Source organism: Phyllobates terribilis, unplaced genomic scaffold, assembly GCF_046119375.1.
Source record: "Phyllobates terribilis strain yellow unplaced genomic scaffold, ASM4611937v1 Scaffold_7__3_contigs__length_470593459, whole genome shotgun sequence".
NCBI lineage: Eukaryota > Metazoa > Chordata > Amphibia > Anura > Dendrobatidae > Phyllobates > Phyllobates terribilis.
Window position 1 is genome coordinate 336,195,336 of NW_027362767.1, and position 26,003 is coordinate 336,221,338.

Consider the following 26,003-nt stretch of genomic DNA (forward strand, 5'->3'; position numbering starts at 1 on the left):
AGTATTTATATGGAAGCTTACTACAGTTTTGTTACTGTGACCTCCATGAATCGAACTTATGTCTAAGTCTATTCTATGTATTTCACTTCTCAAATAACATTTTTTTGCTGTAAACGGAGAGGGATCATGAGGATGTTTGCAAGGTCAAGTGCAGCGACCTTCTACAGCCTTACCCCGTATGACTGTCTGTCAAACCTGACACACCCGTGACAGTAGCACAGAAAACCAGCTCCTGTTCCTCCTTTTCTTCCTTCTCCTCCTCATTATCACCTAAACCATGTTGAGATGAGATGAGGCTGGGCTATGTAGCATCACCCTATATAGTTCCTTGCTCCATCTCATCGTGCTCACCCTGCATTGCCTCCTCTATAATTGCGAGCAGTGAGCATTTCAGTAGACAGAGAAGTGGGATGGTGATGCTAATTATGGTGTCATCACTGCTCCTCATATTGGTGGAGTCCTCAAAGTTTTGGAGGACTGCACAGATGTCGGACATCCAAGCCCACTCATCAGTTCTTATGTGCGGAGGCTGACCTGGATACCGACGGGCGTGTTGAAGCTGGTACTCAACAACTGCCCTCTGCTTTTCACAAATTCTTCCCAACATATGCAAATTTGAGTTCCAACGTGTGGTAACATCGCACAACAGTCAGTGAGATGGAAGCTGCAAACAATGCTGAAGCACAGCGAGGGCAGTGGAAGCTGTAGCTGACTTTCTGAAATTGGCACACATGCAGCATACTTTTACAAGCATCTCAGGCAGATCTGGGGAGGTTTTGAGAAACCGCTGAACCTATAGGTTAAGAACATGGGCCAGACTTGTTACGTGTGCAAGGTTGCCAAACTTCAGAGCCGCCACCAGGTTCCGGCTATTGCCACACATGACCATGCCTGACTGTAGGTTCAGCATTGACAGCCACAGATCTGCTTGATCTGTTACAGCATTCAACAACTTTTCAGCAGTGTGTGGTTTGTCACCAAAGCTTATTAGCTTCAGCACTGCCAGTTGCTGCTTGGCCGAGGCAGTGCTGCAGTGCTTCCAGCTTCCGACTGATGTGCTCATTTTGGAGATGGAGGCTGAGGAGGAGAAGGAGGTGCAGGAGCTGTAGAATGTGGGTGCAACCCTGATTGACCCAGGGCCCGCAATCTTTAGCATCGGGAGAACATGTTCCATACCAGGGTCCGACTGGGTTCCGGCTGTCACAGTATTAACCCAATGTGCCATCTGTGGGCTGTACCGTCCATGGCCACAAGCATTTGTCCACGTGTCTGTGGTGTGGTGGACCTTCTCAGAGACTGCATTGTTGAGGGCATTGGTAATGTTCTGGGACACCTGCTCTTGTAAGGCAGGGACAGCACACCGAGAGAAATAGTGGCGGCTGGGGACAGAGTACCAAGGGACGGCTGCCACCATGAGGTTGGGGAAAGCTTGTGTCTCCACGTGCCTAAAAGGCAACATTTCCAGTGCAACCAGTTGAGAAATGTGGCAGTTTAGTGCTGTAGACGGTGAGTGATTGACTGCGTATTGCACTTGCGTTCAAAAGAATGGGGTAGGGACAACTGGACGCTGCGCTGGTAAAAGGACATGGACGTGGTTGCTGACTCTGATGGTTACAAGTGTGCAATGACAGGTACAGGTGGAAGGCATCTTTGCCTGCATTATAGGTGGAGGCTTGGTGTGCACATACAACAGGGAAGAGGTAGATGTGTGACCCGCAGACACTGTTTCTGGACCCTGGAATTCGGCCCAACTAGTCGGGTGCTTTGCTGTCATGTGCCTGAACATTCTAATAGTGGTCTGGCCGGTAATTTTGCTGCCCCTACTTATTCTTGCATGTCAGATGTTGCAAATGGCCTTTTTTGGGTTAACTGGATGGACTTTAAAAAAGAGCCAGACTCTGGATGAAATAGCTGTTGGACTGGCAACTTCACTCGTATTGGTGTTTTGGGGAACAGTTGCCCACATTGAGTCTGTGGCCATCACACTACTTCTTCCTGCCTATTGTGGTGATAGGCCTCCCTCCCCCTCTGTTCTGCTGTCCTCGCTATGCATGTCACCTTGCCAGGTTGGGTCAGTGACTTCATCGTCCACCACCACATATGCACCCTGGGCTTCCTCCTGACTTGCTGGCAATTGTGTGTCATCATCATCCTCCTTTTGCAACAGTAAATGCACTTTCCCACCATCGCCTTTGTGTGACCGTGGCTGCTAAAATATTTTGGCATCGCTACATGCGATCTCCTCTTGCCCCGCTTAAGGCGGATCGAGAAAGAGGCCTGAATCTATAAATGGAAATATGAACAAATTTTTTTAGTGTCCAAGTGTGGGATCACTTGTCTCCGGGCACTCTGTATGGTGGGAGGAAGGAGGATCAGGTTGAGGAATATGCGGTCCAGACTCACGGCTACTTAAACTTGACTGTGTGGAAGACAGGGTGGTGGTGGTGGCAAACTGACTGAAAGCATTATCTGCTATCGAACCAACAACCTTTTAACACTGCTGTGGCTTCAAGAGTTGTGTTCCGCGTCCCCTTAGAAATTGGGATAGGAAGGTAGGACAACATGATGTGGGTGTTTGTTGGGCTCCCTCAGCAGGCATAGTTTTATCTTGCCCATTGACTCGGTCTCTGCATGCCCCATCAGCATCACGTCCACTTCTCCGTCCCTTGCCACGCGCCTTGCCCATTTTAAAAGGGCTATAATATTTTGCAGCTTGCAAAAAAAAATCAGGATTAATACCGCATTATTTGATCAAGTCTGATGACCAATTCTTTTGCCCAGTGAGGGATATAGCAATGCTATTGGTCAGCGAACAAGTGTGAATATATTTTTGACACACAAGTAGCAAACTTTAAATGGGCTATAATATTTTGCAGCTTGCCAAAAAAATCAGGATTAAAACTGCAGTATTTGATCACATCTGATGACCAATTATTTTGCCCAATGAGGGACATAGCGATGCTACTGGTCAGCGAACAAGTGTGATTATATTTTTGACACACATGTAGCAAACTTTAAATGGACTATAATATTTTGCAGATTGCAAAAAAATAAACAAGATTAATACTGAAGTAATATTTGACTGCCTGAGATGATGGACAAGTTTCTCTGCTTCCACAATACAGCAATGCTATTCAAATTAACCAAATCTGGCAGTATGCTGCTAACAAGCAAATGGAGAAGTAAAAATGGTGTATTATATTGCTTTTCACTAAAATTAGCTGGATTAAGAGCATAAAGAATATTATCAGCTTCTAGGGCTATTAATAGGAGTTCCAGCAGCAGAAAGAAAGTGCAATATACCCTATTCTGTACTATGCTAGGTCTCCACAGACTGTCTAACTAGTGCTATCAGCAGGATTAATATTTTCTTCAGAATGAGCCCTTACAAGAACTATTAGGGTAGATTTCTAAATGTGGTGTGGAAACTCTGTTTAAAATAACCGCCAATTCTCTCCCTCACTCAGCAGCACCTCTCCCTACTCTGCCTGTTTGACCGGTAAACTGTGACGAGCATAGGGTCTTATATAGACCCGATGACGCTATGCGGCCAGCCAATCACTGTTATACCACAACCAACATGGCTACGGCATTACAGTGACTGTCACAGAATCGCTGCAGGTTAATTAGCTACCTAAAATGCGCCCAACATGCGGGGTGAGGACTCGAGCTCCCCCCCGAGCATTTTAAAATTACTCGCCGAGCACCGAGCATCTCAAGCAGAACACTGTGCTGCTTGAGCAAGCAACAAATAGTGGCAAGCATGCTCGTTCATCACTATTTGAGATCTTACACTTGAATGTGACATTCAATTTTATCAATCAAGGAACCAGAGGTATGTCCTTTTCTACAATGTATCTCAGGAGCCATTTTTCAACATGGCAATGCTAAATTGCATAATGCTTCAATTGTGAACAACCTGCATGGCCTAAATGTCCTACTGTGGCCCATAACATCTCCAGACTTGTCTCCCATCGAACACTTCTGGAATGTCATTGGTGGCAATTACAAAGTGGATCTTGATTATTTGTATTCCCAAGTCCATTGTGGCAGAACAGACCTCAAAACATTAATAAACTTACCGATAGCATGTCAAGGAGTCTACATGCATGTATTTTTGTACATGGTGCTTATACTCGATACTGAACAAATCAAAATGTTTTGAAAATTTTGTTTCCATTTTTTCAGCAATTATATTTCATTAAATTGTCTATTTAATCTGTGATTTCCATAATTCTGTGAATTTTCCTTCCTGGTCTTGCAATTTCAATGTTGAGGAATGTACATTAAAGAAGAGCTTATCAATTTGATGTAAATCAAATTTGCGGATTATTCTAGAAAATTTGCAGTTCCTGACAACTGGGGGTAGAGAAAACTCAGGAGAGGTTAGTGTGGAGGTTCTACTGGCCCGGATGCTACAGGGAGATCCAAAATTATTGTAGATCCTGCCCTACCTGCCAAATAACCGCTCCCTCTTCTCACGTCTGCAGTCCCCTACTCCCTTTACCCATGATAGAGGTCCCATTTGAGAGGATGGCCATGGACCTAGTGGGTCCCCTAGTTAAATCTGCACGGGGGTATCAATACATTTCAGTGGTCATGGACAATGTGACCCGATACCCTGAAGCTGTGCCACTAAGGAACTCGTCGGCCGAAAGTATAGCCCGGTAACTTGTCCATATTTTTTCCAGGACGGGCCTGCCTAAGGAAATATTGACAGACCAGGGAGCCCCCTTCATGAATAAAGTGATGAAGGAGGTGAGTAAGGTCCTCCAGATTGCCCAACTGTGAACCTCACTTTACCATCCGCAGATGGATGGCGTCGTGGAGGTTATCATGACAGCAGGGGCTCTATCGCTGACCCAGAAGCAACATTGTCGAGAACTGCTGCAATGGAACTATGTCTGATTGTCGGAGTTGCCGGGGCGTTCGCAGGTGGCGGAGCATGATGTGTTGACAGATCCACATATTAGGGTGAACCTTAAGCCCTATAGGATTCCTGAAGCACGCTGTGAGGTGATCTCAACCGAGGTGAAGAGGATGCTAGACCTTTGTGTGATCAAAGAGTGGATGGTCGAGTCCCATAATTCTCGTATCAAAGCATGATAAGAATTAGAGATTTTGCAATGACTTCTGCAGATTGAGTGAAGTATCCAAGTGTTATGTATACCCGATGCCCCACATCGATGGACTCATTGACAGACTTGGACCTGTGAAGGACATTACCATCCTCGAACTGATGAAGGGGTACTGGTACTGAGGGATAAGGAGTAGAGATAAGCGGTGTTCGACTAGAACTGTTCGCCAATCTCAAATACTAGCTGTTTTGTGCGGTGTTCGAGTCGTTCGACGAACGCAAACGATTTGCAAAAAATTCGGCTGTTCGAGGTTATGTTCGATAACTGTTCGTGCACCAAAAGCGTGTCCTGCATGTCTGGCGCTATTTAGAGCACCTATCATGCAGGGATTGTCTGCCACTCACTGTAATGCCACAGCCATGGTGGTTGTGGCATTACAGTGGTTGCCCAAATCGATGGGAACAGTGCTCACAGTGAAACATGAAAAGCCGGCAATTCAGCAGCGGCATACACCGGTACCCGACAATTTAGAACAGAAAGAATAGAGTATCACATATAGATTAGATAGATAGAAACATGTCAGTCACATATATAAGAAGTACTGTGACAGTGTTGCTTACTGTACTTGTCATTTAGTGTTAAAGGATTTATTTAAAAAAGTATTAGTGTTTTCATGCACCGTCTCTTTAAAAAAGCCAACTGGCAATTCAGCATCGGTACCCGACAATTTACAACAGAAAGAATAGAGCATCACACATAGATTAGATAGATAGAAACATGTCAGTCACATATATAAGAAGTACAGTGATAGTGTTGATTACTGTACTTGTCATTAAGTGTTAAAATAAAGGATTTATTAAAAAAAAAAATTGGCGCGGGGTTCCCCGTAATTGTAGTCTTTAGCGGAGGTTAAGCAGACGGCTGGGGCAGATGTTTGAAGCCTGGGAACGGGGTAATACCCACGTAGCTTCCCAGGCTACTAATATCAGCCCTCAGCTGAATACCTAGCCTTTACTAGCTATTAAAATGGGGGACCCCCAAAAAAATGACGTGGGGTCCCCCCTATTTTAATATCTAGCAAAGGCTAGGCAGACAGCTGGGGGCTGATATTAATAGCCCAGGAACGGTGCCATGAATATTGGCCCCCTCCCAGGCTTGAAACACCAGCCGTCAACCGCCCCAGAAATGGCGCATCCGTTGGATGCTCCAATTCTGGCACTTAACCTTGCTCTTCCTACTGCCCTGTAGCGGTGGCAGTGGGGCAAAAGGGCTGGGGTTGATGTCAGCTTATAATGCCAGCTGACATCAAGCCCAGGTTAGTAGTGGAGAAGCGTCTATAAGACACCCCCATTACTAACCCCATAGTCAAAGTTAAAAAAAACACAAACACCCAGAATAAAGTCCTTTAATTGAAATAAACACACAATTCTTTATTGTTCTAGATTAAACCATATTTACCATCACGCCCATTCCATCTGAAGCCAATGTCTTCTGCAATAAAAGTAAAATAATAAAGCAACATCATCCTTACCTTTCTATGTTTCCCACGACAGCTTCAGCTCTGCTACATTCACATGACAGGCTGGATCGCAGCCGAAAGCTGCCATCCAGCTTGTCATGCCGCAGACACTGAGAAGCGTAGGCATGCTTGTGCTCCTCAGTGTCTCGCTGTGACGGCATAAAGATGAGTCGAGGTCATGTCCAATGATCTCAGCTCACCTCATGCACGTCACTGACAGCGTGGGAGACTTCTCCTGCGCTCAGCGCTTGAGCAGGAGAATTCTCCCACGCTGGGATGGCATTGAGATGACAGGCTGGATCACAGCTGAGCGCTGCCATCCAGCTTGTCATACTTTAGAGACACTGCAGAGCGCAAGCATGCCTGCGCTCTGCAGTGTCTATGAAGGATGGCATGCTGGATGGCAGCGCTCAGCAGCCATCCAGCCTGTCATCCCAATGCCATCCCAGCGTGGGAGAATTCTCCTGCTCAAGCACTGAGCGCAGGAAAATTTTCCCACGCTGTCAGTGACGTGCATGAGGCGAGCCGAGTTCATTGGACATGACCTCGGCTCATCTGGATGCCGTCACAGCCAGACACTGAGGAGCACAAGCATGCCTGTGCTTCTCAGTGTCTGAAGCATGGCAAGCTGGATGGCAGCTTTCGGCTGCGATCCAGCCTGTCATGTCAGTGTAGCAGAGCTGAAGCTGTCGTGGGAAACATGGAAAGGTAAGGATGATGTTGCTTTGTTATTTTACTTTTATTGCAGAAGACATTGGCTTCAGCTGGAATGGGCGTGATGGTAAGTATGGTTTAATTTAGAACAATAAAGAATTGTGTGTTTATTTCAATTAAAGGACTTTATTCTGGGTGTTGTGTTTTTTTTTAACTTTGACTATGGGGTTAGTAATGGGGGTGTCTTATAGACGCCTCTCCATTACTAACCTGGGCTTGATGGATGCGCCATTTCTGGGGCGGCTGACGCCTGGTGTTTCTAGCTTGGGAGGGGGCCAATATTCATGGCACCCTTCCTGGGCTATTAATATCAGTCCCCAGCTGTCTGCCTAGCCTTTGCTAGTTATTAAAATAGGGGGGACCCCACGTCATTTTTTGGGGGGTCCCCCATTTTAATAGCTAGTAAAAGCTAGGCATTCAGCTGGGGGCTGATATTAGTAGCCTGGGAAGCTCCGTGAGTATTTTCCCTTCCCAGGCTTCAAACATCTGCCCCAGCCGTCTGCTTAATCTCCGCTAAAGACTAAAATTATGGGAAACCCCACGCCAATTTTTTTTTTTTAATAAATCCTTTATTTTAACACTTAATGACAAGTACAGTAATCAACACTATCACTGTACTTCTTATATATGTGACTGACATGTTTCTATGTATCTAATCTATGTGTGATGCTCTATTCTTTCTGTTATAAATTGTCGGGTACCGATGCTGAATTGCCGGCTGGCTTTTTTAAAGAGACGGTGCATGAAAACACTATTATTTTTTTTAATAAATCCTTTAACACTAAATGACAAGTACAGTAAGCAACACTGTCACTGTACTTCTTATATATGTGACTGACATGTTTCTATCTATCTAATCTATGTGTGATACTCTATTCTTTCTGTTCTAAATTGTCGGGTACCGGTGTATGCCGCTGCTGAATTGCCGGCTGGCTTTTATAAAGAGTGTCTTCTGAGCAGTTTGTCAGCTTTTGGACACCTTTGAAGGTGTTTTCTATGTGTTTCTATGTGTTTTTGTTTGTCTGCCATTGGTTTTAACGGTGTTCGACGGTGTTCTAAGGTGTTCCACGAACAGTTCCACGAACATCCCATTGTTCGACGAACCGAACCAAACCCGAACACTACAGGGGTGGCTCAACACTACTAAGGAGAAGACAGCATTCTCAACACCTGATGGGTGTTCCCAGCACACTAGAATGCAGTTCGGTCTGCAGGGGGCCCCATCTACTTTCCAGAGGGCCATGGATCGGATCCTAACTCTACATAAGAAGTATGATACAGCCTAACATGATGACATTGTGGTCTTTAGCCCATACTAGGGTAGTCATCTACCAAAAGGTACAAGTGATTCTGGATGCTCTGAGAAAGGCAGGGTTTACTATAAATTCAAAAAAATGTTCCATTGGGAAGGGAGAGGTCAAGTACTTAAGCTATATCGTCGGGAGAGGTAAAATTAAGCTGCAAGTAAATAAGGTCGAGGCAATCCAGAAATGGCAGCAACCGCTCTCCAAGAAGCAGGTTAGAGCGTTCCTTGGAATTGTGGGACATTACCTGTGGTTTATCCAAAATTTTGTCATGATGGTCGCACCACCTAAAGATCTTAAAGGTACCAAATCAACAATGACCAAATGGTCGGCTAAAACGGAGATGGCATTCCAAGAGCTGAATCTAGCACTATATAAACAACCGGTTCTGGTCACATCAAACTCTTGTGGTCCAGACAGATGCTTCAGAAGTTGGCCAAGGAGCCGTGCTGTCTCAAGAGATAAATGGGGAGGAACATCCCATCCTGTATCTGAGCAGGAAGCTTTCTTCCTGTGAGAAAAACGACGATGACGAAAAGAAAGAATGCTTAGCCATAAAATGGCTGTAGATACGCTGAAGTATTACCTACTAGGCCGGATGTTTAAACTAGTATCAGACTATACCCCTCTAAAATGGTTAATGGAGAAAAAGGGTAAGTATGCCCTGGTGACTAGGTGGTTTTTAGGCCTCCAGAACTTTAGCATTCACGTAGAACATAGACCCGGAAAGTTACACCTTAACGCAGATGCCCTCTCTAGAATTCCCTGCTTGGTGTCTGAAGGTGCCCAAACCCCGGACTTTGGGCAAATGGGGGGAATATGTGACAGAGTCACTGGTGATGTATGTGAGGGGAGATATGTTTCACGGAGGTTGCTATCTAAGGACTGTGCTATACTTTATCTTTTTACCATTATGTCAGCAAGGCTGTGTTTATGTTGTTGAACCTGCAGTGCTTTATGCTATGTTAAATAAACCTGCTGACAAAAAACGTTCCTGTGTCTACTCTTTAAATTCAAACTATGTAATATGTAATATGTTATTAACAGATATTTCAAGTAAATGGATTCATGGCAACACTTTAAGCCAATAAAATGACTAGTATAACTATATAATAGTTAGGGAATATTTTAATTTATTATTACAAATATGAGTGACAGGAATTATTCCTTTAAAAGATAAAAATGTTAAAAGGAAAGGTCACTTGTTTGCAGATATTCTAGGTAAACCAAAATCAAAACCATTTTTCTAATGAAATTTCATCCATCTTTTATCTCCCATCATTTTCATTTAAGATAGATAATAGAACCTCATTTAAATCTAATTTGTTTTTCCCCATACTTATTGTTAGCTGTCTGATGCTTAGCAACTTTGTTTTCTGGATTTGCCCACATGTTAATATTAAGTAGCTGTCAACTTGTTTGCAGATTATCATAGAATCATAGAATCATAGAATGGTAGAGTTGGAAGGGACCTCCTGGGTCATCTGGTCCAACCCCCTGCTCAAAGCAGGATTCACTAGATCATCTCAGACAGATGTCTGTCCAGCCTCTGTTTGAAGACGTCCATTGAAGGGGAACTCACCACCTCTCGTGGCAGCCTGTTCCACTCATTAATCACCCTAACTGTCAAAAAGTTTTTTCGAATATCTAATCTGTGTCTCCTCCCATTTAGTTTCATCCCATTGCTTCTAGTCTTTCCTTGTGCAAATGAGAATAAAGATGATCCTTCTACAATGTGACAGCCCTTGACATATTTGTAGACAGCTATTAAGTCTCCTCTCAGTCTTCTTTTTTGCAAGCTAAACATTCCCAAATCCTGCAACCGTTCCTCATAGGACATGGTTTGCAGACCAGTCACCATTCTGGTCGCTCTTCTCTGAACTTGCTCCAGTTTGTCTATGTCTTTTTTAAAATGTGGTGCCCAAAACTGTACACAGTATTCCAGATGAGGTCTGACCAAAGAGGAGTAAAGACCGATAATGACTTCACGTGATCTAGACTGTATGCTTCTGTTAATACATCCCAGAATTGTATTTGCCTTTTTTGCTGCTGCATCACACTGTTGACTCATGTTCAGTCTATGATCTATTAGTATACCTAAGTCTTTTTCACATGTACTGTTGCTTAGCTCTATTCCTCCCATTCTGTATATGCTTTTTTCATTTTTATTGCCCAGATGTAGTACTTTGCATTTTTCCCTGTTAAAAACCATTCTGTTGGTTGCTGCCCACTGCTCCAGTTTATTTAGGTCTTTTTGAATCCTCTCTCTCTCTTCTCTAGTATTAGCTATCCCTCCTAGCTTTGTGTCATCAGCAAATTTAATCAGCTTACCCTCAATTCCTTCATCTAAATCATTGATAAAGATGTTGAACAATACAGGTCCCAGGACGGAGCCCTGTGGTACCCTACTTGAGACATTCATCCAGCTGGATGTGAAGCCATTTACAACCACCCTTTGAGTCCGATCACTAAGCCAGTTATGAATCCACCTAACAGTTGCCTGGTCCATTGCATACTTGGTCATTTTTTCAATAAGGATGGTGTGAGATACTTTGTCAAATGCTTTGCTGAAGTCAAGATATACTATATCTACAGCATTTCCGTGATCCACCCAGTCAGTGATTCTGTCATAGAAGGAAATTAAGTTAGTCTGACATGACTTGTTAGTTACAAACCCATGCTGACTCTGGTTAATCACTTCATTCTTATCCATGTACTTACATACATGTTGTTTAATAATTTGTTCAAAGATCTTTCCTGGTATAGAAGTCAGACTCACCGGCCTATAGTTCCCTGGGTCCACCTTCTTCCTCTTTCTCTCTTTTCTTGATTTTTATTGTGTTTATAATTGCAAGGCCATGTCAAGATGTGCGCAGAAGACATATCTTAGTAGGTTCAGATGAGCTTAGAATTTGTTGCCAATTTTTAATAAATTGAATTATTTTTATCTTCATAAAACAAATAAATAGAGCATACATGTTAATATATTGATTATACATGTTATTTGTTTTCTATTTATAAATGTTTAAAAAGGCGAACTTGCTCTCCAGTTTTTGGAACTCATTTCTCTATATCTGACACAAGACAACAAGGCCTCAAAAGGTATCACCCATATCCATCAGAAAATTAAAGTATATCCTGTTGATATGTAAAAAATGTCCAAAAATGTCCCAGATGGGAACATAACTTTAAAATGGAGCTCCTAAAATTGCAGAGCAACTGTGCGTGCCAATTTTCAGAGCTCTCATAGAAAAGAAAGTATGCCACACGATGGATTCTATTTTCACAGTGGATGAGAATCCAGTAGAAATAAGTTAATCTTTTCAATAAAAATGAAATTTGCAAGTCACAGCGGCATCAATCAATTTTTCCATTCAATTTGCACAAGTCTCTAAAATAAGTATCCAGGGCGATGTTAAGATAGTTCTGAAGGCTGATTATCCCGAAAGGGCTCACATAATTTCAGGTATGGTCTTCAAAACAGAAAAAATAGGACCCTCACACCTTTAGTATTACATTTATGTAGAGGTGCACAAATATGCTATGTGACCAATATACAGGTGCTAGAATACTATCAAAAAGTTAATTTATTTCAGTTCTTTAATACAAAAAAGTGAAACTTATATATTATATAGAGTCATTACAAACAGAGTGATCTATTTCAAGTGTTTATTTCTGTTAATGTTGATGATTATGGCTTACAGCCAATGAAAACACAAAAGTCATTATCTCAGTAAATTAGAATATTTTATAACAACTGCTTGAAAAATGTTTTTAAAATCTGAAATGTTGTCCTACTGAAATGTATGTTCAGTAAATGCACTCAAAACTTGGTCGGGGCTCCTTTTGCATGAATTACTGCATCAATGTGGCAATGTGGCATGGAGGCGATCAGCCTGTGGCACTGCTGAGGTGTTAACGAAGCCCAGGTTGCTTTGATAGCAGCCTTCAGCTTGTCTGCATTGTTGGGTTTGGTGTCTCTCATCTTCCTCTTGACAATACCCCTTGGATTCTCTATGGGGTTAAGGTCAGACGAGTTTGGTGGCCAATCAAGCACAGTGATACTGTTGTTTTTAAACCAGGTATTGGTACTTTTGGCAGTGAGGACCGGAGCCAATTCCTGCTGGAGAATGACATTTCCATCTCCAAAAAGCTTATCGGCAGAGGGAAGCATGAAGCGCTCTAAAGCACCTGTACATACACAGCTAGCTATACTGTAGATAGCACCCTTGATGAAGCTACCACACGGTAGCGATACGTGTGGGGATATATTGCCCCAGGCATTATCTGCTTCACTGCCATTATCAGGTATTATATGACTTCTTATTGAATGCATGTTTCCTTTGTTGCATATTGCTGTTATGTTATTTGCTTACTATTTAATATTTAATACATTTTATTTAGCTCCATACTAGTAATAATTTTTGTAACATCATATATACTTTATATGTCTTAATATGTTATTGCATCAGTATATGACTGATAATGCTACTGCACATGCGCGGGGGGCTGTTTTGCTGCAAGTAAATTTCAGGTTTGGAACACAATTACACATGTAACATTTAAAATAGTAGGCAGGTCACTGAAGGCACTGTGACCTATCAAAAGGCAGAAATAGAAATTTATAAGCAGAGCACCAGTAAAAGCCCCTCCCCAAAGGCCGCCCTGAAGCATGAGCATCTCATCATGTCAGAAATGAAAATAAAGATTATTAAAGAACCACAGGACAGATTTCATCAAGCAAGGTATCATATTAATCAGCATAACGGCGCCCACCTGGCAGTGTATGTGGTTTACTGCGCACAATCCTGCTGACGGGTGCACTTTTACTGCCGCCGTGAAAATGAGTTACGATGGTTGTTAAGGGATTAAATAGAACTCAATTATATTAATTTGAAAAATATCAGAAATCAGTGTCACATGGATGAACTTGCTTTTACAAGCTAAATTGAGCTTCTGCATATCTTGCACAATCATTTTTGTAAAGGATTAGAATAATAGTTTTTTTTGTTGCAAAATATACAAAAAAAGAAAGTTCCCTAAATTCTAGACATTTATCTGTGATTGTCTACCTTACAAAGTATGCTTGTAAACAAAATTGGGGCTTCTTTTGAACACTTGTTTTACTAGTTAAAATTTACATCCATATATGCTACACCCATACTGCCTCGCGTTGAATGTGCTGACTTTTTGGTTGTTTACTAGTGTTGAGCCACCCCCGTAGTGTTCGAGTTAGGTTCGGTTCGTCGAACACCCATATGTTAGCCGAACTATTCGTCGAACTGTTCATCGACCACCTTCGAACACCGTTAAAACCAATAGCAGGCAAACAAAAACACATAGAAACACATAGAAAACACATAGAAAACACATCAAAGGTGACAAACTGCTCAGAAGACACAACTAACACATGGAAAAGTGACAAGTACATATAGTCATGTGAAAAGAAAAGAGGTGGAGGAGTAAAAGGAGGGGGAGACACAGATATAGGCATGTCATGCCCTTCTAAAACCAAAAAAGTGCAAAGCCGACACGGCCACTCCGTTCCTGCCCGTGCGACCTCCGTGTCGCAGGGTTTATGCCAGAGCCGCGGTGGACCCTGATGGCCAGCCCCCCTCTCCCCATACTGGGGCCTGTCCACTGGTGGGTCGAGCCCCCCGTGGTGGTGGGGGAGTAACATCTGCAGAAGAAAGACCATCTTCCAGCCAAACTAAGATGTCTTCTTCTTTTCATGGACAATGTGATACGATCACTTTCCTGTCCGCTGGTGGGTCGAGCGAGCCCCCCTGCGGTGGAGGCAGGTCTAATCTTTTTAATTTAAAGTGTCTCTGTAATTTGAATGAGTACACTTTAAATCCTTTTACAAGGATCTATTGGAGAGCAAGTCTCATGCCAGCAGCCACGGTAATTCCAGCTCCAGTAGCGTCCACTAAAGCTGCTGCAGTAAAAAAGCTTTTATAAGGATTGAGCTTGGCGGTCCACCGCAAGGCGTCCTACCGCCAGTCCCAGCCCTGTGCCTTGGGGTGCCTCCCTGATGCTCTTCACTGAGTGTCCTGGGGGCCCGAACCATTTCCTTTGAAAAAATTAAGTGTCCAAACTGCAGGTGGTGTAGCTTGCTTAAAATCTGGGATAATCCGCTGACCAGCAGACACTGCTACTAGGCACAAGGTATTTCCTGGGCTAGATGCAGTTAAAAATTTGTAATTAGATACTCTCGTTGGATGCTGAGAAAGCATTCCATAGAGTCTCCTGGCACGCCATACATTATTCTCTTAAAAAGCTTGGGGTAGGGGTCTAGGGGACCCTTTTATAGCCAAAATCATGGCCCTGTATCGCAATACGTCACCTAGGCTGAAGATAAATGGAGCATTTTCATCACCTTTCATAATCACCAATGGGACAAGGCAGGGATGTCCTCTGTCCCCTCTCTTATACATCCATCCTAGTGACGGAGCACCTGCTCTCATCAATTCGCCATAACCCCAATATTAGGTGGATTGAGGTGGGAGGCACCGAGTACAAGTGCTCTCTATTTGCTGATAATGTCCTAGTATATATCACTCTATCACATATATCCATCCATGCTGTTATGGCTGAAATAGATCACTTTGTTACATGGTCAAATTTTAAAATCAATGCAGCGAAGTCTGAGGCCCTCAATGTATTCCTCCCCAAATCCATACAGGATTCCATCCAGTCCAACTTTCCCTTTGCCTGGCCCTCACAGGGTATCAAATACTTAGGAATTCATATTCATAGAGACCTCTCCCGTCTATGTTATCTTAATTTTGGGCCCTTTTTTTAACAACTCCATACAGACCATGGTTGGCAAGTTAGAACTGTAAGATTCACTACGTGAACCACTGGTGTTTTGTGGAAAAGCACATGTACACTGTGTTCCAAATTATTATGCAAAAAGTGTTTAGGAGTGATAAGGTAAGATTTTTTTTGTTTGTCAGTTAAACTCATTGATGGTGAGGTGTGTCAGGGCTCTTTATATCACTGTAAGCAATTGCAGACACCTGTGATAATTAGTTTGGCAGGTGTGTCCAATGAAAGGCAAGACTACTTAAGAAGGCTGTCCCACATTATTAAGCAGCCTACATTTTCTGCCAAAATGGGAAAGAAAAAGGATGTGTCGGCTGCGGAGAAACAACAAATTGTGGAGTGTTTAGGTCAAAGCATGACTACAATCAACATTGCCAAGACACTTTATCCTGATCATCGCACAATCAAGAAGTATGTAGCTGAATCACAGTACACATGTGTGCGTGCTGATAAGGGAAAATTGAGGACTCTTTCCTACAGGCAAATACGTCAGGTTAAAAGAGCAGTGTCAAAAAAGCCTTGTCATAGCAGCAGACAAGTATTTGAAGCTGCTGGTGCCTCCAACGTCCCCCAAGCAACAAGATGCAGGGTCCTTCAGAGGTTTGCAGCTGTGCGTAAGCCATCCTGTCTACCTCCTCTATCCACTGTACACAAGCAGAAACGGCTCCTGTGGGCCAAACAATACATGAAGACTGACTTCAAAACTGTTTTGTTCACCGATGAGTGCCGTGCAACGCTCAATGGTCCAGATGGATGGAGTGGAGGATGGCTGGTTGATGGACACCCCATGCAAACACGGCTACGGCGCCAACAAGGAGGAGGTGGAGTAATGTTTTGGGCTGGAATCATGGGGAGAGAGATTGTCAGCCCCTTTAGGATCCCTGAAGGGGTAAAGATGAACTCCATAATGTATGTGGAGTTTCTCAAACAGCACTTCCTGCCATGGTTCAAGAAGAAGAACCGTGTATTCCGCAGAAAGATCATTTTCATGCATGATAATGCACCGTGTCATGCTGCACATAACACATCTGCATCTATGGCTGATATGGGCATAAAAGGGGACAAACTTATGGTGTGACCCCCATGCTCCCCTGACCTCAACCCCATTCCGATCCTCTGGAGCATCATCAAAAGGAGTTTCTATGATGGCAGGAGGCAGTTCACATCTAAGCCACAGCTCTGGGAGGGTATTCTGTCCTCATGCAAAACAATTGAAGCAGAAACCATCAAAAACCTGACAAATTCAATGGACGAGAGAGTTCAGAAGCTCCTTTCGAACAAGGGGTCCTATGTGCAAATGTAACATCATCTAGAATAAAGTTTTGAGTTGAAAACTGTTTGATTTCAGTTTCTAATAACCTGCTAATGCTTATAATTTCAAAAATGACCATTTTTTTTGTTCTTTATTAAAATGAAAAGGTTGATCGAAGAGTGTGGGGGATCTAAGAGTGTGGCAACCCAGTAGTCAGGATTATTTCGAATTCTGACAATCTGAGGGTCATGTTGCAGGTAGTGCAGTAAGAAGTCACTCATGTGTCTTGCGCATCTAGGAGCCCCAACATTTTTTTCTGGGCTAGATGCAGCTAAAAATTATTATTAATTTGAAAGCTGGTGGAGTTTAGTATAGATGGCCTAATAGAATCAGTACTGCAAACTGCTACAAGGCCAAAATTATTTTACAGGCAAGATACAGATAAACAGGATTTTTTATTAATAACACTGGTGTACAAAAAAAAAAAATTTCTGGCGTGGACTTTAAGAACAGTTTAAGACTAATTTGAGGGTGCTGAATTCAAATCTGATCTTATAATTTCTCTATCACATCACGTTTTTGCGCTATAGGTATATAGCCCATTTTCAATAATTCCAAGAAAAATATAAGTAGTGTATGAAAAGTTCCGGTTTATACGGTTCACTAAGGTAAATTTAGTTTTCATTTAGTCTCCCAATAAATGTGAGAATATCTTTGCTTTCTTTGAACATGCATAATTCCCATTTGTTATGATAAGAAAGTAAAAAAACAGTTTTCAAACACCCTTGTTTTCTGTGCTACTGGGACAGTAGAGCTACAGCAGAGCATTGGGTGAAAACTGAATGGCCTCAGCGACAGAGTTTGGCATCTGGCGATAAGAATGTCATCCATGATCCTCTAGTGGATAGGATGAACATTGTCTTTCCTCCCTTGCACATAAAACTTGGATTGATGAAGCTGTTTGTCAAAGCACTCAATCACAGTGGAGAATGCTTTAACTATATATGTTCAACTTTTCCTTGTCTTAGTGAAGAGAAGAAAAAGGCTGGTATATTTGATGTACCTCAAATAAGAACACTTATGAGAGACCCAAACTTTATCACATAAATGAATGAGACAGAAGAAGAGCTTGGAATGCATTTTGTAATGTGGTGCAGAATTTTCTAGGGAATAAGAAAGCAGACAACTATGAAGAGATTGTGGAAGAGCTACTAATGAGTCTGCAAAATCTTGGATGTAGAATGAGTATCAAGATTCACTATTTACACAGCCATTTGGACTTTTTTCCAGAGAACTTTGGGGATGTGAGCGAGGAACAAGGGGAGCGTTTTCATCAGGACATTAAAACAATGGAAGAACGGTATCAAGGCCGGTGGGACTCACATATGATGGCTGACTATTGCTGGAGCTTGATGAGAGACAACCCAGAAGCAGTACATCACAGATCAGCCAAGAAAAGAAAGTTCAAATAACTGCCATTTGCCATTCATCTGTGTGCCATATATATGTGTTTTTATATTTTGTAGTTTAATTTTGTAAGTATATTTGATTTGCTGTACATAACCTTTGTAATTTTTGTTATTACTTGATTAAAAATATACAACATGTAGTAACGAAAATCATGAGGTTTTTATCAAAAAACATTCGATAGGAGTAATTTCCATCAAAAATATCTCGAAATCCTGATGTGATAGCTAAAAACGAAGTTCATATTAGTAATCAGCAGCCAACATTGACTTAAAATATGTTTTAAAACCTTTTGACAGAAAAATTGCGTTGACCAGTCTAATTTCAAATCTGGTGGAGCTTAGTATAGATGGCCTAATAGAATCAGTACTGCAAACTGCTGCAAGGCCCAAATTATTTTCCAGCCAAGATACAGATAAACATGATTAGTAATTTTAAATCTGGTGGAGTTTAGTATAGATGGCCTAATAGAATCAGTACTGCAAACTGCTGCAAGGCCCAAATTATTTTCCAGCCAAGATACAGATAAACAAGATTAGTAATTTTAAATCTGGTGGAGTTTAGTATAGATGGTCTAAAAGAATCAGTACTGCACACTGCTACAAGGCCCAAATTATTTTCCAGCCAAGATACAGATAAACATGATTAGTAATTTGAAAGCTTAAAACGGTTGGTGAGGTGATTTTAGCAAATCATCAAGCTTTTACTCTCCCCAGGATGACACAGGGGTAGAAAAGTCCTTACGGATCTATGATTTGTTCATCTTTATGAACGTGAGTCTGTCTACATTATAAGTGGAGAGCCGCGTGCGCTTATCTGTCAGCACACCACCAGCAGCGCTGAACACACGTTCAGACAGAACGCTGGCTGCGGGGCATGACAAGATCTCCAAGGCGTAAGTGGCGAGCTCCGGCCTTTTATCCAGATTGGAAGCCCAAAAAGAGCAAGGGTCCACTGACACAGTCATGGCTTCAATGTTTTCTTGGAGATACTCCTGCACCATCGTCTCTAGGCGTTGACTATGTGTCAGACTTCTTGTCTCCTGTGGCCTTGCAAAGAATGGGCTAAAAAAGTGGTGAAATGATTCCGCAAAATTGATGTTACCAGCAGATACTGTGTTTCTGTTACGTTTTGAGTGCTGAACACTCGACGGTCCCACGGTTGGCAAGTTGGAACTGTGAGATTCACTACGTGCACCACTGGTGTTTTGTGGAAAAACACATGTAAGATTCTGCAACAGTCTCTGCTGATACTCCTGCATGCGTGCATCCCCTTCTATGGCAGGAAAAATTTCTGCAAATTTACTTTTGTACCGGGGATCTAACAGTGTGGCAACCCAGTAGTCAGGATTATTTCTAATTCTCACAATTCAAGGGTCATGCTGCAGGTAGTGCAGCAAGAAGGCACTCATGTGTCTTGCACATCCAGGAGCACCAAGTCCCTGTTGTGTTGGTGGCGAGGTAACAATCATGCTTCCTTCCTCTACCCTCTCCCCCCAACCTCGCACAACAGAAATGTGATCAAGGTCTCCCTCATCTGATGAGTCTTCCATCAGTTCGCCCTCCACTTCTTGCTGGGCTCCTGCACCTTTCTCACTAGTTTGGCAGCTACCATGCACCCTGATAAAACCATCTCCCCCACCCTCACATGCCTGCCGCCTTGGTGCAGCCAATCGTCTGGACCTTGCAGATGTTAGCCCTTCCGCATACAACTCCTCCTCCTCTACTTCCTCCACCTCCTCTTGTGCCACCACCTGACTCCGAATTCTGTTTAACATGTGCTCCAGCAAGTAAATCACCGGAATAGTCATGCTGATAATGGCATCGTCAGCACTAAACATCTTCGTCGCCATTTCAAAACTGTACAGTAGGGTGCATAGGTCCCTGATCTGAGACCACTCCTCCAGCGTGATTTGCCCCAACTCTGGATCTCGTTGGCCCAGGCTATACGTCAGAACATATTGCACCAGGGCTTGTTGGTGCTGCCACAGTCGCTGAAACATGTGCAGAGCTGAATTCCACCAGGTAGGAACATCGCATTTTAGCCGGTGAAGTGGCAGGCCCAACGACTTCTGTAGAGATGTAACTCGCTGAGCTGCGGGATGCAAATGGCGGAAGTGAGCACACAGCGACCGTGTCCTCTGCAGAAGGCCATCTAGTCCGGTATAGTTGGCTAAAAATTGCTGGCAACCAGGTTCAACACGTGAGCCATACAAGGCACGTGTGTGACATTGCCCCGGCAAAGGGCCGCACCCAGGTTTGCAGCATTGTCGCACACAGCCTTCCCTGGTTTCAGGTCCAGTGGAGACAACCATTTATGAAACTGGTTCTCCAGAGCTAACCACAACTCCTCAGCTGTGTGACTCACATCTCCCAGACATTTCAATGTAAAAACCGTCTGATGACGTTGAGCCCTGCTGCCAGCATAGTAAGGAGGTGTGCAGGATCCCTTCTGCGCAGTTAGAAAGCTTGTGGCATGACTAGACAGGCTTTGGGTGCAGGTGGAGGACCGAGAGGAGGTTGAGGAGGCAGAATCAGTGGAGGAACTTCGAGATAAAGAGGATTGACGCACAACTCGTGGGGACGGTAAGACTTGGACAGCAGCCCCTTGTCCTGCTGTCACCATAGTCACCCAGTGCCCAGTCAGTGACATGTAACGCCCCTGTCCATGCCTACTCGTCCAAGTGTCTGTGGTGAAATGCACCCTGTCACACACAGAGTTTCTCAAAGAAGCGGTGATGTTGTGTGCGACATGCTGGTGGAGCGCAGGCACACCTTTCTTTGAGAAGTAGTGGCGACTGGGCATCTGGTACTGGGGCACTGCGACGGACATAAGGTTTCGAAAATCCTCTGTGTCCGCAAGGCGGAAAGGCAGCAATTCTGTACCCAAGAGCTTGCAGATGGTGAAATTCAACCTCTTAGCTTTCTCATGGCTAGGAGGAAATGGTCTTTTACATGTCCACATCTGAAGGACCGAGGGCTGGCTGTTGTGCTTAGACGGGGTTGAGAAGGGTGTCCGCGGCAAACTGCCGGTCTGTGAGGAAGATGCAGGCGGATATGTTAGGTTGCCTTGATCCAAAGGTGGTGCTATCGATGTCGGAGAGCGCTGAACACCAGCTCGTGTTTCCAGCTCCAAAGAAAATGATGACCTGCCAATCACGCTGGCTGTTGCGGGTAAAGAGGTGGCAGGTCTTTGTACCAAAACAGGTGTGACTGCTGTCCCCCCAGACACAGAGGATGAAGAGGCCGCGGATGCACAAGATGTGGCAGACGGTGGTTGGCCCGGCCGGCTAGGCCGCATTGTAGCACAGTGAGCTTCCCACTACAACTTATGCTTCATATCCTTGTGCCGGTTCATGCATGAAGAACTCAAACTATGTATTTTTTGGCCTCTACTTAGCTTTTGCTGGCAAATGTTACAGATAACACGAGTTGGGTCATCCTTATCGATCTGAAAAAATGCCCAGGCTATGCAAGGCTTAGCACCCATGCGACCTGAAGAGCCACCACGACTTGTGGTGAGAGGCAGAGTTGTGTTTGAGGATGCAGTTGTTGACGTGCTTCCAGTACTACGTCTCTGTCCAGGAAGGCGCAACCTGACCTCATCGTCACTAGCATCCTCCTCCACCTCCTCTGCTGACCTCATCGACTGGCTGACTGTGGGTTGACAGTAAGTGGGATCTCCAACCTCATCATCATCACCCTGTGTGTTATCACACCCGTCGTCCTCAGAGCCAACCTCTTCCTGCCCTGACAAAAAACTAAAGTTGTCGCTACCATCAGGTATTTGAGTCTCATCATTGTCTTCCTCATTGTCTCCACCAACAGGAGTTACAGTTTGGGAACGAGGGTCTCCATTATGGTCAGAAACTTCTGAGTCTGGTCCTGGATCCGACTCATAAAGAATCTGGGCATCAGTGCAGATCATTTCCTCATCTGGATTCACAGAAGCTCTGGAGCATCCTCTGATTCCCAGGCTATAGTATGAGTAAACAGCTCTGCAGACTCAACCGTCTGTTCTACCCCATACTTAGATGGGCAGCTGGAGACTTGGGAGCTGTGAGGAATCAAGTGCGATTGGGGTGACACCTCTGAGGACTGGAGTATTTGTGATGTTGAAGTTGAGGTGGATGAGAGCCCACTTAAAGGAGCACTTGATATCCGTTGAAGCACCTGCTGTTTTTGTGCCTCATCTGGAATTTGTAGCGATTGGCGTAGCCGTGAGAAAGGGATCTTATCACATTGTCCGCTAAAAGAAGTAGACATCTTAGTTTGGCTGGAAGATGGTCTTTCTTCTGCTGATGTTACTGTTGCTTTAACACCTACCCACGGACACAACCTTTTTTTCCCTTCCCAACATGCCTATTCCCCTTTCCACCAGCAGCAGGCCTTTTTCCACTCATTTTGGTGGTTAACTAATTGACAACTCTGGAGTTGTTTGCACAAAAAACAATGGATGGGAACCGAGCAGCGCTGAGTGGCCAAACTGTGGTATTAGCCCAAAAGTATTGGCTGGGTTAGATGCAGTAAAACAGTTTTATTACATGCACTGGTGGTGGCGGTTAGTATAGATGGACTAATAGAACAAGTCCCACACACTGCTACAAGCCCAAATATTTTTTCAGAGCAAGATGCAGATAAAAATTATTTTGAATTTGCAACCTGGTGGAGGTTAGTATAGATGGACTAATAGAACAAGTCCCACACACTGCTACAAGCCCAAATATTTTTTCAGAGCTAGATGCAGATAAAAAATATTTTGAATTTGCAACCTGGTGGCCGTAAGTATAGATGGACTAATAGAACAAGTCCCACACAATGCTACAAGCCCAAATATTTTTTCAGAGCTAGATGCAGTTAAAAATTATTTTGAATTTGCAACCTGGTGGCAGTTAGTATAGATGGACTAATAGAACAAGTCCCACACACTGCTACAAGCCCAAATATTATTTCAGAGCTAGATGCAGATAAAAATTATTTTGAATTTGCAACCTGGTGGTGGTTAGTATAGATGGACTAATAGAACCAGTCCCACACACTGCTACGAGCCCAAATATTTTTTCAGAGCTAGATGCAGATAAAAATTATTTTGAATTTGCAACCTGGTGGAGGTTAGTATAGATGGACTAATAGAATGATGCTATGCCCAAAAGATTTTACTTGGCTATGTGCAGTAAAAAAATTTGTATTCTATACACAGGTGGTGTAGCTTGCAACACAGATAGGCTACTCCACTGACTAACACACACTGCAAGAGGCCAAAAAGGATTTGCTTAGCTAGATTTAGCCAAATGCTGTGAAAAAAACTTGCACAGCACTGGCACAGACCTGGCTGGCAGAAAGTGATAGGAACTGATGTAACCTAGCCCTCAAAAGGACTGCAATTGCAATTAGTCCCTACTCCCAACCTATCTATTTAAGAGCACAGACCTGCCTGATAAAAGTCGCAGGAAATGATGTAACCTAGTCCTCAAAAGGACTGCAATCACAACTATTCCCTATTCCCAAGCTATCTGTAGATTTCAGAGAAAATTGGCTTGAAATTAACACTCAAAGTATAGCGCACACAGCAACAGCGGTGCCGTCTAACACGCTGCTGCAGCAGTGATAAAATGGTGGCTACGTGGAAAATGGCTGGGTCTCATAGGGCAAGGACGTGACATACACTGCCAATGACACATGCTCTTGCTTGTGTGAAAAAAAGCATTTCGCTCCGTGTGTGCGCTGCTGATAGGCTGACAGATTGCACCTCCCCACTGTATATGCGGGAAAGAGAAAAAAAAAATGGAGATCTTCATTATTTATGCAGAGATCCATCCCCTGCCCCTCCGCCCGCCCCGCAGTACACTCAAACTGTGTATTAACATTAATTTTCAGCATTAGTGAGAAAAAATCCAGCTATGAATTTGGTGCACGAACAGTTATCGAACATAACCTCCAACAGCCAAATTTTTTTCAAATCGTTCGGGTTCGTCGAACGGCTGGAACACCGCCCAAAACAGCTCGAATTTGAGATTGGCGAACAGTTTGAATCGAACACCGCTCATCTCTATTGCTTACCTACATTACCAAGCATTTTTTGTCATGTTTTGGAATGGGGTTGAATTCTATTATAAAAAAAAGTAGAAAAAAAGGTGTTTTGCACACCAATTTTACTCATCCAATTTGACAAATATACTCTACATATCACACCTATACTACAACCTATTGCCACATTTCGCTTTCTATACATGTACTTACCTATCCAGAATCTCTAATTACCTCCTTTTTGGAAAAGGTTGAATATTTGGGATTTAAATACTGTATTTTTTGGACCATAAGATGCACTTTTTCCCCCCTAAATTTGGGAGGAAAATGGTGGGTGTGTCTTATAGTCCGAAAGTAACTTACCGGTAGTGGTGGAGTGGGATTGCGGCAGCAGATGCAGGTAGCGGTAGCAGCAGCAGGCATCAGCAGAAGAGGAGGTGAGGATGGCAGGTATCTGCCTAGGGATTACTGGGGCCGGTGTCTTGATGTGAGCGGCATGAGTGGCTTCCAGTGCATGTGGCCATCTTTCTGAAGCTGTGATCTACAGGAAAATGGCTGCCGGAGCAGGGGCATGTGCTCTTCCATGCCAACGGCCATTTTCCTGTAGATCACAGCTTCCGAAAATGGCTGCGTGTACCGGAAGCCGCTCACTCTGCTCTGCCACGCCACTCACAGCAAGACACCGGCCCCTGTACCAGGCCCCAGCCTCAACCCCAACCCCAGGCCCCCAGCACCAGCCACCAGGCCCCTAGCCCACCAGTGTCAGGCTCCCAGCACCAGCCACCAGGCCACCAGCACCAGTCACAGGGCCCCCAGCCTCAGGCAACCAGTGCCAGGTACCCAAGACCCCAGCGCCAGCCTCCAGGCCCCCAGTCTCATGCCCCCAGCACCAAGCACCCAGGCCACCAGCGCCAGCCACCAGGCCCCCAGCCCACCAGTGCCAGGCCCCCAGCCCACCAGTGCCAGGACACCAGGCCTCCAGCCCCAGAACACCACTGCCAGGCACCCAGGCCCCAGCTACATGCCACCAGCACCAGGCACCCAGGCCACCAGGCACCAGGCCCCTAGTGTCAGCCACTAGGCCCCCAGGTCTAGGACACCAGCGTCAGGCCTGGCTTCCTGAAGGACCTTGCCTCCTGTGACTCCTGCCTGCTATTCAGACTATAAGATGGACCGCCATGTTATAAAAAATATTTTAATCCTATTTTCCACCCCAAAGTTTCGGGTACGTCTTATGGTCCGGTTTGTCTTATAGTCCGAAAATACGGTAATTGTCAAAAATTTATTGTAATGTTGTAAAAATGTATGATAAAAGAGAAAATCGTTCTGGCAATTGACTGGGTAGTGTAAAAGGGAAAAAAATATATAATTGGTAAGAATGCAGCAGCAGAAGTGCCATCACTGAGATCCTGGCAATAGTACTATCAAATACAGGCCACAATTTTGATCCTTTGTTTGTGGTAAATGTATTAATGAGGAGGAAGTAGAAGGCACTATAGAATAGAAGGCCCATCACTTAAGCTCAGTGACAGCATTATCATTTGAGTCAGTATACTGCACAGAACAATCTGCGTGATCACAAATTACTATGAGGGATAATTTTTGGACCATTTATTAATTTTGAAAAACATGAAAAGTCTGTCAGTGTGTTGTTTTAGTAAACAGGCTTTTTGTTTCTACCAGATTAAATAAATGAGAAATCTTAGTGCACAAATTGGCCAATTCATGTGTACCTGGTAGCCACGTTAAGGCATCTCTCAAAACTAACAAAGCAGCACACTGTAACGCTAAGTATGCGAATATGAAATATATGAA